This window comes from Euprymna scolopes, chromosome 15 (genome assembly GCF_053919585.1).
Source record: "Euprymna scolopes isolate OS-2025 chromosome 15, ASM5391958v1, whole genome shotgun sequence".
NCBI classification, from domain to species: domain Eukaryota; kingdom Metazoa; phylum Mollusca; class Cephalopoda; order Sepiida; family Sepiolidae; genus Euprymna; species Euprymna scolopes.
Genome location: NC_136496.1, coordinates 98649067 through 98659813, shown reverse-complemented (window position 1 = coordinate 98659813; position 10747 = coordinate 98649067).

The following is a 10747-nucleotide window of genomic DNA, read 5'->3' as shown; positions in this document are numbered from 1 at the left end:
CAGTAACAATATATGAAATCCCAGCTCTAGTGAACCAAGCCCAGATGATTGCCATGACACCATTGAACATTGCTGCTGGATTCCAAGCCTCGGGACATCTTTAGTGAAATTGACTTTTCCCCTTCTCTTCCATCTGACCGTGAGCAAAATGTGGCTGCAGAAAGCCTTGAGGCAAATTCTACTGTGGAAGATGCAAGACCATCAGGTGAGGTTCCTGGAGCAGTCTTGCCCGTGCACAGTGATGATGTCCGACCACAAAAACAGCAAGAAGATGATGATCTTATGCAACCATCTGCATCTGGGTCTTGTGTTTCATCTAGCTCACATGATGTCATGCATCGTCCATACATTTCACCATCTGTAATTCAGCCATTTCCGAAAGCAGCACCAAGAAAGGAAGAAGAGGTGGTCACAAAAAGGGCAGCTCAAAGATTTTGACTGACAGCCCTGAACGACAGAAGCTGATAGCCCTTTCTGAAAATAGAAAGAGGAGCCTATTAACAAAAAACAAAGCAGTGTTTGTTCAATGCTGGTGGGAAAAAGTCATGTCCCCCGAGATCTAAAACCCCATGTTCAAGTGACACTGATGATTCAGATTTTGAATTTGATGATATGTCATCAGATAATGATGGTGATATTGATCTGGATAGCCCAATGATCGAAGGTGACTTTGTGGTTGTCAAATGTGCTGGCAAATCACGAACTGTGAACTATATTGCCCGGGTTGACACTCTCAACGGGGAGGACTGAGTTTGAAGGTGTTTTCCTTCAAAAAGTTGCTGGGAAGGTAGGAACGGACAAGCCTGTGTTTGTTCCAAACCCAAAGGACGAAGCAGGTTTCAATGCAGAAGATGTTGTTTACAAGCTGCCACAGCCAAATAGTGTTGGCAGTTCTGTCCGTTGTTCTAGCCAGCTCGTTTTCAGCTGTGACTTGTCACAATGGCAACTTCATTAACTTACTTTCAGATATGTTTCAAATTTTGTGCTGGTTCATTCACTGTAATTAACATTTCTACTTCATTATTATAATTTGTTTTATAACCACAGCAACAATTTTGGGCTTGTTCTTTCTTTATTTGCAACACATTTTTGCGTGGCACAACTTACCCCTGTGTGGCACAACTTACCCCAGAGGTTGGATCAACTTGCCCCATGGTCGGGGCAAGTTGAGCCATTTGATATGCATTTTTGTAAAGCACATGGTCGGTTTAGGTGTACTACCAGAAAACTGCAACTTGTTTCAAAAATGTTCCCAAATAAAAGAATTTTATAATAATACACTCATCTTTGCAAAATAATTAGTCGTTTGGGTTCTGAAGAGCCAAAATGAAAAATTGGCTCAATTTACCCCGACTTCCCCTACATTGTTTGATAAGAAAACTGTTTACATGAGAAAAGAAACTTTTTTTTCACTTAAACCGTTAACCTGCAATTTAAGAACCATCCAAGTCTAAACATCTATGTAACCAGGTATCATACTTCCTCATTAGCCCCTCATCATCATAGTATTTCGCTCCATCTCAAGATCTATCATCGGACAGTATCTGAGGCATCGTTCAGGTCTACATCAAAGCATGCCTCACTTAGGGGACAGTCTGTGAGGATGTATGTGATAGTCTGCATGTTGGTGCTGCAGGGACACCAAGCGTCCTGCACATAGCCCCACTTGTATAGGTTGTTCCATGTTTTGAAAACCTTTGCTTGGGTTCAGTTGAGTGTTACCAAATCTTTCTGGGAGTGTTCAGAGCTTGCTCGATGTCTTCTTTTGGTGCCAGAAGAGCCTTATTGTTGTTGTCTTTAACTGATTAATTCAAGCAATGCAGGTGGAAGGATACTGGTGTTGTTCATACAAAGCTTGTGACGATGACAAACCTTGTGAGATGGTAGTTGCAATTAATATTGAAGTAAATAAAATAGTTATTATAATCATACAAAAAGAATGTACTTAGTTTTAAAAAATATTTCAGAATTTATGAATGAAATCAAGGTACAATAAGCAGTGGTAGCAGGTATGACTCAATGGGTCACGGGTATGTCTAGCGTATTATTAAAACTTGAACCTTTAGCCGGGTACATTGGAATGTTTAAACATTATATCATTTTAAAGTTTGCCGATATTCAATTTTCTTACTCACACACCATTATTCTGAATTCGCATCAGCAAGCCGCCGTCTCCTGCAATAAACGGTTATGATTGAAGGAAAAAATATCACATAAAATCTTTTCTAGAATAAATTTTATGATAAAAATTTATTATAATTTTCTGGAATAATTTTTATTTATTATCAAATAAAGAATGGATTTTTTAAAATCTTATTTTTATTGTTTTAAGAAGCTAACAAAAACAAAAGATGATAATCGCAAATACGGGAGATGCCCATTGATCTTTGTCTTGAAAAGACTAAGGCTGTAGGTAAGAGAAAATCAGTCAGTAGAAAAAAAGTTCTATAAAACTGCAGTTTTAGAAAGAAGCCATTGGAATTAGAAGCTGTATCAAAATGAGGTATCAAAACAGCAAACTGATTCAGGCCATTAGACCAACAAATCAAACGAGTTGAAACAAAGGATGCAGGAAATCGATCAGACAATTCTGAAGAATACATGCTATCATAGTATTTATAGAAAAGAGTGAGACTAGCAACATCAAGTCCGCAAAAGAGAGATTGTAGTGAACCAGAAAGAATGGGGGTAGGTGGGGGTTTATCATATTAAAGATAAAGTTATACATTTTATTAATATTATTTATGATAAAAATATCACATAAAATCTTTTTGAGAATAAATTTTATAATTAAAATTTATTAAAATTTGCTGGAATAATTTTTTTAAAAGAAAATGAAATATCAAGTAAAAATGAAAGTTTTATTTAATTGCATAAGATAATTCGAATAAAAACATCGTTTTTTTTAAAAAATTAAATTAATTTTAGTGTTCAACCATTTATATCGCCTTGAAAATGTTTGAATTACACTTTAATACGTTGCTTATGACCGTTTGGTACAAAAGAAGCAAGCAGTCCACCCACCAGTCCAGTCCAGTCCAGTCCACTGATAGCAGCTAATGACCACGAATTAGGAACAACAGCATGTAAGCATGAAAATTCAGTATCACCTAAAATTTTAAGATAAAATTTCTAAAAAAAAAACTACTTTGTGTTAGCTCACGCCAGTTTTTCATTTTTTAAAACTTCTGTAAACTGAAAACTATTTTAATAAGAATCCCCAAAAATATATTACAAAAATCGCCTGATCAAAGGGAAATAACTCTGAAGACGTTATCTTTTTACAGCAATATTTAAACCAAAGGGAAGCAACTCGAGTACCTATCTAGATATCAAATACAAGGGACACAACTCTTAAAATTTACTTTTTCATTAAATAAAAGGAAAGCAAATATTTTATTATTTCTTCATCGCCACTCAACTCAAAGGTAAACAACTCTGAACAATTATTTATTTCTTCACCGATATTCAAATTTCGGCGTATAAGGCGACAGTCAGATAAGACGAGGTACAAAATTGGAGTAAATTTTCATAAATTTATGGTGAGGTTCTATAAAAAATTAGTCTTTACAAAAGAAATGGAATTTTTACGACTACGTTTTTTTTTGTTTTTTTTTTACTACTTTTTTAAATTAATAAATAAATTTTATGGTAAGATTTTTTTGTAATGTTAAAACTAGATGTTGGTGTTATTAATATTATAAGCTTTGTTACAGTAAAAAAAAGGGGGGTACAGCAAACAGTTTCATCTTTGTTTTATTAAGAAGTTTGGTACTTGTACAGTTTAGCCAAGACATTAAAAAATGAAAATATCGAAAAAAGTTTAAATTGTATGTATCCGTTATGGAACGAAGTTCTCCGAAAAAAATTTTCACTTAATTTCATCAAGTAGTTTTTTTTTTTTTTTTTTTTTTTTTTTTTTTTTTTTTTTACAGCAGAAAAGCACGTTTTTATGAGAGCGCGTTGAAGGCGATCTTGGATTAAAAAAAAATTGTTTGAATTCTAAAATTTAATCCAATGACAAAGGGAGATAACTCCAGTTAAAGCGCTGACACACCTCCCCATCTTTAATACTAGCTTTTCTTTCTAAAAATCGAACATTTTGCTCGGTATCATAACAAATTGTTTTTTCGCTGTAAAAAAAAAAACAAAAAAAAAACAACTACTTGATGAAATTAAGTGAAATTTTTTTCAGAGAACTTCGTCCCTTAACAGATACATAGAATTTAAACTTTTTTTTCGATATTTTCATTTTTTAATATCTTCACTGAACTGTACAAGTACCAAAAGTTTGTTTGTTAAAATCACAATTTCTTCATTTTTGCAAAAATCTTACCATAACATTTATTTGTTAATTTAATAAAATAGTAAAAAAAATAAAAAAAAAATAAAAATAAAAATAAAAATAAAAAATAACGTAGTCGTAAAAATTCCATTTCTTCTGTAATATTTTCATTCTTTAGGTTTTAAGCCTAAAGACTATTTTTTTTATAGAACCTCACCATAATATTTACTTTTTAATAAAAATGTAGGTGAAAACAAAACAAACAAACAACAAAAAGTAGAAAAAGTTGCCGTAACTTTCTTTTTCAAATGCTTTCATCTAATACAAATATCGTTGGTTTTAGCGTCGTAAATTGTGATATGAAAACAGAAACGATTCTCTTAAACGAAGACTACGTTTTGTATTATTAATGTTATCAACTTTGTTACATTAAAAAACAAACAAACAAACGTCGTAGTTTTCTTTTTTTAGTGTAATGTTTTGACTTAATAAAAATATCGTTGGCTTTAGCATCCTAAATTATGAGATGAAAAAATAATTCCTCCACAGACAGCTATCGTTGCATTTTCATTTTTTATAATGTAGTCGACCCCCCCCCCCCTTCCAAACAAAAAACTGTGACATGAAAACAAAAAACGATTCTCTTAATAGTCGCGCAAAGACTACATTTTGTATTATTAATTTTATCAACTTTGTTAGATTAAAAAAAAAAAAAATTGTCGCATCTTTTCTTTTTTTTTATGTTTTGATTTAATAAAAATATTGTTAGTAGCGTCCTAAATTATGCGATAAAATATTAATGAATCTCTTAGTAAAATGGAGTTATCTCCCTCTGCACAATGACCTTGTATAAAAAAGCGCATATATATATATATATATATATATATATATATATATATATATATATATATATGTCTTCATTAAATTTGTACAAGTACCATATATATATATATATATATATATATATATATATATATATATATATATATATATATATATATATATGGTACTTGTACAGTTTAATTAAGACATTAAAAATGAAAATATCTTATTATCTTTATTATATATTAATGTCTTATTATCTTTATTATATATTAATGTCTTAATAAAACTGTACAAGTACCAGTCATATATATATATATATATATATATATATATATATATATATATATATATAAATATATATATATATATATATATATATATATATATATATATATATATATATATATATATATATATATATATATATATATATATATATATATATATATATATATATATATATATATATTTATGACTGGTACTTGCATTAAAAATGAAAATATCGAAAAAGGTTATAGTGTATGTATCTGTTTGGAAATGAAGATCTCTGAAAAAAAATTTCACTTAATTTGATCGAGTAGTTTTTTTTTTTTTACAGCACATTGAAGGTAGACATCTTTAAATTTCTTCCTAAAAATCGAACCTGTGCAGTCACACACACACACACACACACACACACACACACACACACACACACACACACACACACACACACACACACACGCTCGTGCGCAAATAAACGAACGTTTATTCATTTCAATTCCCCCCCCCCCGCGCATTTTGCACAAAAACAAGTTCTTCTAGTAACGGCATGATTTCAAATACACTCACACACTTTTTCTCACAACAACAAAAGTAAAATGAACATATTTCTGGCGGACGCAGTTGACGACAGTATCACGTGACACAAGCGACCAATGAGAAAATTTAAATGATTGTCTTTTTAACGCTTTTCCAAAAACCAAAATATCAGCAGTAGCAATCTTGTTTTGGAGCTGGTCCAAAATGTATGAAAACGCATCAAACATTCTTTCTTCTCTTCTTTTCCCTTCTCGCTTCGACGTCATCAAGAGAACATGCATCTCGTTTTCACAACATCGTCGCTGTCAAAGCCGTCAAAACTATGGTTACACACGCCACGTGGACACTCAAAAATCACACTTATGCACGTACGCACAATTCCGCGCATTTTTTAATTAATAACAACGAATTACTTTCCTCACAAATTACTTTCCTCATGGGAATTTTAAATAAGGTGAACTTTGCCAGTTAAAACACCAACCTTAAAATAAGGACATTATTTTAACACGACTTTTATCTTCTAATCTTATTAATTTCACAAAGGATTTTCATCTAACATTCTAATCGTAATGACTTCGCAAGAACTTTCACTGATTGGACCTTTGCGTATTCATCTTGTTTTTGTTAAAAAATAATTGCGGTGCATTTTAAACTAGAAGGAGGTGTCATTTTGTTTTATTCCTTTTTTTATTATTATTTTGTTTGGGGCAAAGAGGTTTAATTTCACTTAAACTTCTTTTGCTCTACAAACCTTTTGCTCGGTATCATAACAAATTGTTTTTTCGCTGAAAAAAAAAACAAAAAAAAAACAAAACAAACTACTTGATGAAATTAAGTGACATTTTTTCCGGAGAACTTCATTCCATCACAGATATGTACAATATAAACTTTTTTCGATATTTGTCTTGATTAAACTGTACAAGTACCATATGACTTTTATATCGGTTATATAAGACAATTCCTAATTTTTAAAGATGATTTTTTTTTTCAACTTTGGGGGTCGTCTTATACGCCGAAATATACTGGACATATTTAAAATGAAAGGACTCTAAACATCTTCATTGAAATCAAAGGGAAACAACTCTAGAATTTTATTTCATCATTAAAAAGAAAATTATTAACATCTTCGATGTTTTATGTTTATTAAAAATGCATGAGTTTTTTAGTACTTAAAAATATAACTTTATTAAAGGAATTCTTCAATTAGGCAAAGCATGAAGATGCTGTACAGGGAATAAAGAACACTGAAGCTGCATATCAACAAATTCTACATCCCCATCACGCATCCCCTCCCATTGTCCCCCCCCCCAAAAAAAAAGTGTGAAACCAAATAGTCGAGAAGGGTCAAGGAGGAGGGAAAGACTGAGGAGAGAGTGCTGACCAGACCTCCGCTGGACAAGTGTGAAGAGAACTGGAACCTTGGGGAGGCTTAGTGCCACTCAAATTCGAGTACAGACCAATGGCCGCTGCCAGTGAGAAATCAATGGTGAGAGGCTGTTGTGATAGTGCAAATTTATTTGCAAATGCTACCGAAGGAGGTGGTGAGTGCTGGACGTCTGGGGAGACTTGTTGTCACTCAGCTTCCAGGGAACGCCGCAGGTTTTCAGTTAGGCCTATGATGACCTGTGTGAAAGTTCGATGTGAGCCAATAATAATAATAATAACAAAAAAAAAAAAAATAATAATAATATATCTATATATATTCATATTCATATGAAGAACATTTTTACTATATTTCAAAGTCCAAGGTTTTATTAATTTTACTAATCATTTATTCCAAAATAAACATGGGTGAATTCTAAGGTCCAAATCCTACTAAGTCTGTGGACCAAAAAGTCAGTACCTTTAACAGATCTATTTCGTTCATGGAGAACAATCAATATTTGTAAATCAACATTGGATATTTCCTTACATAGACTCGTCAGAAAAAAACAGAAAGTTCTCAAAGAGAAAGATGTATAACAATGTAATATGAGAAATTCAGGAAGAAGCAAAGAAAACTCACGTCGACCTGTATCCTGAGGATGACCTTGTTTATGAAGAAAAACTATCACGTCATTATTGCCGTATCAACTTATATACTATCACGTTGACACACTGGTTCCTGTCAGACCGTCTAAGTTAAGTAACGATTAGCCTGGCTAGTACGAGATCGATGGCCATTTGAGAATACTAAATGCCGCACGTATTCAAGTAAGTGGGTATATATAATACCTTATGGAGATGAGGTATTTTGCACACTCACAGATTACACTTAGGAAAGGTATAGCACTTGTTAGCCTCCCTCTGATATTTTGGAGGGTTGATGTCACAATTATAAATAAAATAAAGACTTATTTTTTCTCACAAATCAATTTCTCTGCTGGACGATTTTGCCACTCACTGTCAAATCAGCTTGACAGACGCATTGATGCCATCTGTCCACTTAAGAACTTTTTTTGCTTCTTTGGGAATCATAGTTAGTCAGTAAAGTGAATGCCGGAAGCAATGAAGAAATATATCCTTTCTGGTCCTCTCTATTGACAATCTTCGCCTGAAGATAACTGCTGGCAAACCTTTAACAGTCCAAAGAACTTTCAACTCAAACTTTCACAAGAAACACTCGTCTAGCTGAAAACAATAATTCTCCCCACTCTTTAACTGTGCCTAAACCTAAATGTAGATTCCATGAACAAAACTAGTTATTTGTTTATTCACTGAGACACGTAATTAGGTGACGCAAGCGAACATGTGATGTAGTTAGTTTTGGAGAGATTCAGAGAGTTGAGAATTGACCACCAAAGCGGACAGACGTCTAGAAAGGGGTGAGCAGACAGTTAGGAACCGGGCTGTAAGAATAGAAAATGTAGATGAACTGCAGATCCTGTAAAAACCATTTGAGACAACTGTAATAAATTTATATTATAAAAATATAAAGAGTTGTTTTATGATTTCACAAATAAGAACAGATGTTTCAATTGGATGGTGCTGATCACTTCATGGTTCGTCACGGAGCAGCGGGAAGATACAGAAGACTCTTCAAGAAAAAAAGGTATGAAGCATATATTATTCTTCTTACATATGAACTGTAAAAATATCCCGTGTGATAAGTCTGATACAACATAACTCGGTTTACACGTCAATATCATATTCTCCTGGCTAAACAACATACATACGATTTATACGTTTATTATCTGTCTGTTAAAAGAACAATATCTTACATCCACTAGATAACACATGACACGTTTTAATATATCATCTCCTCAAATATAAATCAATATACAACATTCTTTTTTACACACATTTTAACATGTTTTATTAACTACTTGTTCTTATATATATATATATATATATATATATATATATATATATATATATATATATATATATATATATATATATATATCAATCATATTTTAGCGTACAGAGCAAATAGGATATTTAGCCAACATGAACAAAGCTTCTTTCTTAGAAGTGCACGCCTGTGGAACTCTCTTCTGTTTGCCTGTTTCCCACCTGATTACAACTTGGATGTTTTCAAGTCCAGCATTAACACATTAACAAATTCCTGATGAACCGCCCCCTTAAGTAAGACACTTTATCAAATCTCCAATACTAACGATTACTACGATACTATCCCATTGATTACTGTACACGCAATAACCCTTACCCCCGAGTGGCTTCCGGGCCTTGGTAAGTGGTGACCTATATGTAAAAAAAAAAAAAAAAAATATCAGACAATAATTTTTTGGGGAAAAAAGTCCCTGATCAAGTAAAAATAGATTTAAGAAAGCTTCAAGTGGAACTCTCAATCCCATAAAATGTAAGCATTCACAGATAGAGCAGGTGAAAAGATACATGTGATGAGGATATCAATGGGTCAGGCATTCAAAAATAAGGACGCACTTACCCATTTGAGGGTGAAGTCTATAAAGAGAGGACAGAAGACGGTCGAGTTTTATAGTCCTGTGTTTTAAAGCTTTGAATTTAGTAATTGGTTAATAGTTAGGAAGGAGGAGGTTACAGGGTATCTAACATATTTGAAGACAGATTTATACATAGTCATCCACAGACAGACTGTTTCGCTGTATCACAGCTCATGAGTGTGGATAGACTAGCACCTATTCCGAGCCAGGAACCGAACCTACAATCATCTAATTGATAGTCGGCCGCTCTACTAATTGACCTATGGGATCGGTGCTTGTAAATGATATCTTCGAATGTTTTTATATAAACATTTGACCGCTACTTTTGAAGTGCTTGATTTCTTTGTTTTGTACAGAGAGCTTACATAAAAATAATTCTTAGAGAGAGTGATATTATCTGGGCTTTTTAAAATAATAATTTGTGTATTGTTTAGTAATGGTTGCATGGAACCAAATAGGTACCTTCTATCTGATTTGTTTTTCAACATAGCCCCATTTCATTGATGCATTGCCTTTAATGTGGCTGAATGGTTAAATAAAAACTTTGCACAGAAGAAAAAAACAGAACTTTTTTTAACACAGCAATGAAAGGGTTTTTTCAGTGAGAAAAGCTGGATGATATAATAAAATTATAGTGGAATGGGGACATAAATGTATTGGTCACATTCAATGCTGCCAAGACTAAACTGGTTTCCTTCAATAATTACAAGAAACCTTCTCTGCCACCAATAGCAATGGCTAGTGACTCCATGTCTGAGAGTACATCTTTTAAACTGTTTGGCCTAACGTTCACAGGAAACATGAGTTGGAACAATTATATTGAAAACATTGCCAGGGCCGCTGCGAAAAAGGTAGGCTCTCTCTACCGTGCTAGAAAACTGCTGACACCTGAAAGTATCCTGTACCTCTATAAGGCCACCATTCGCCAATG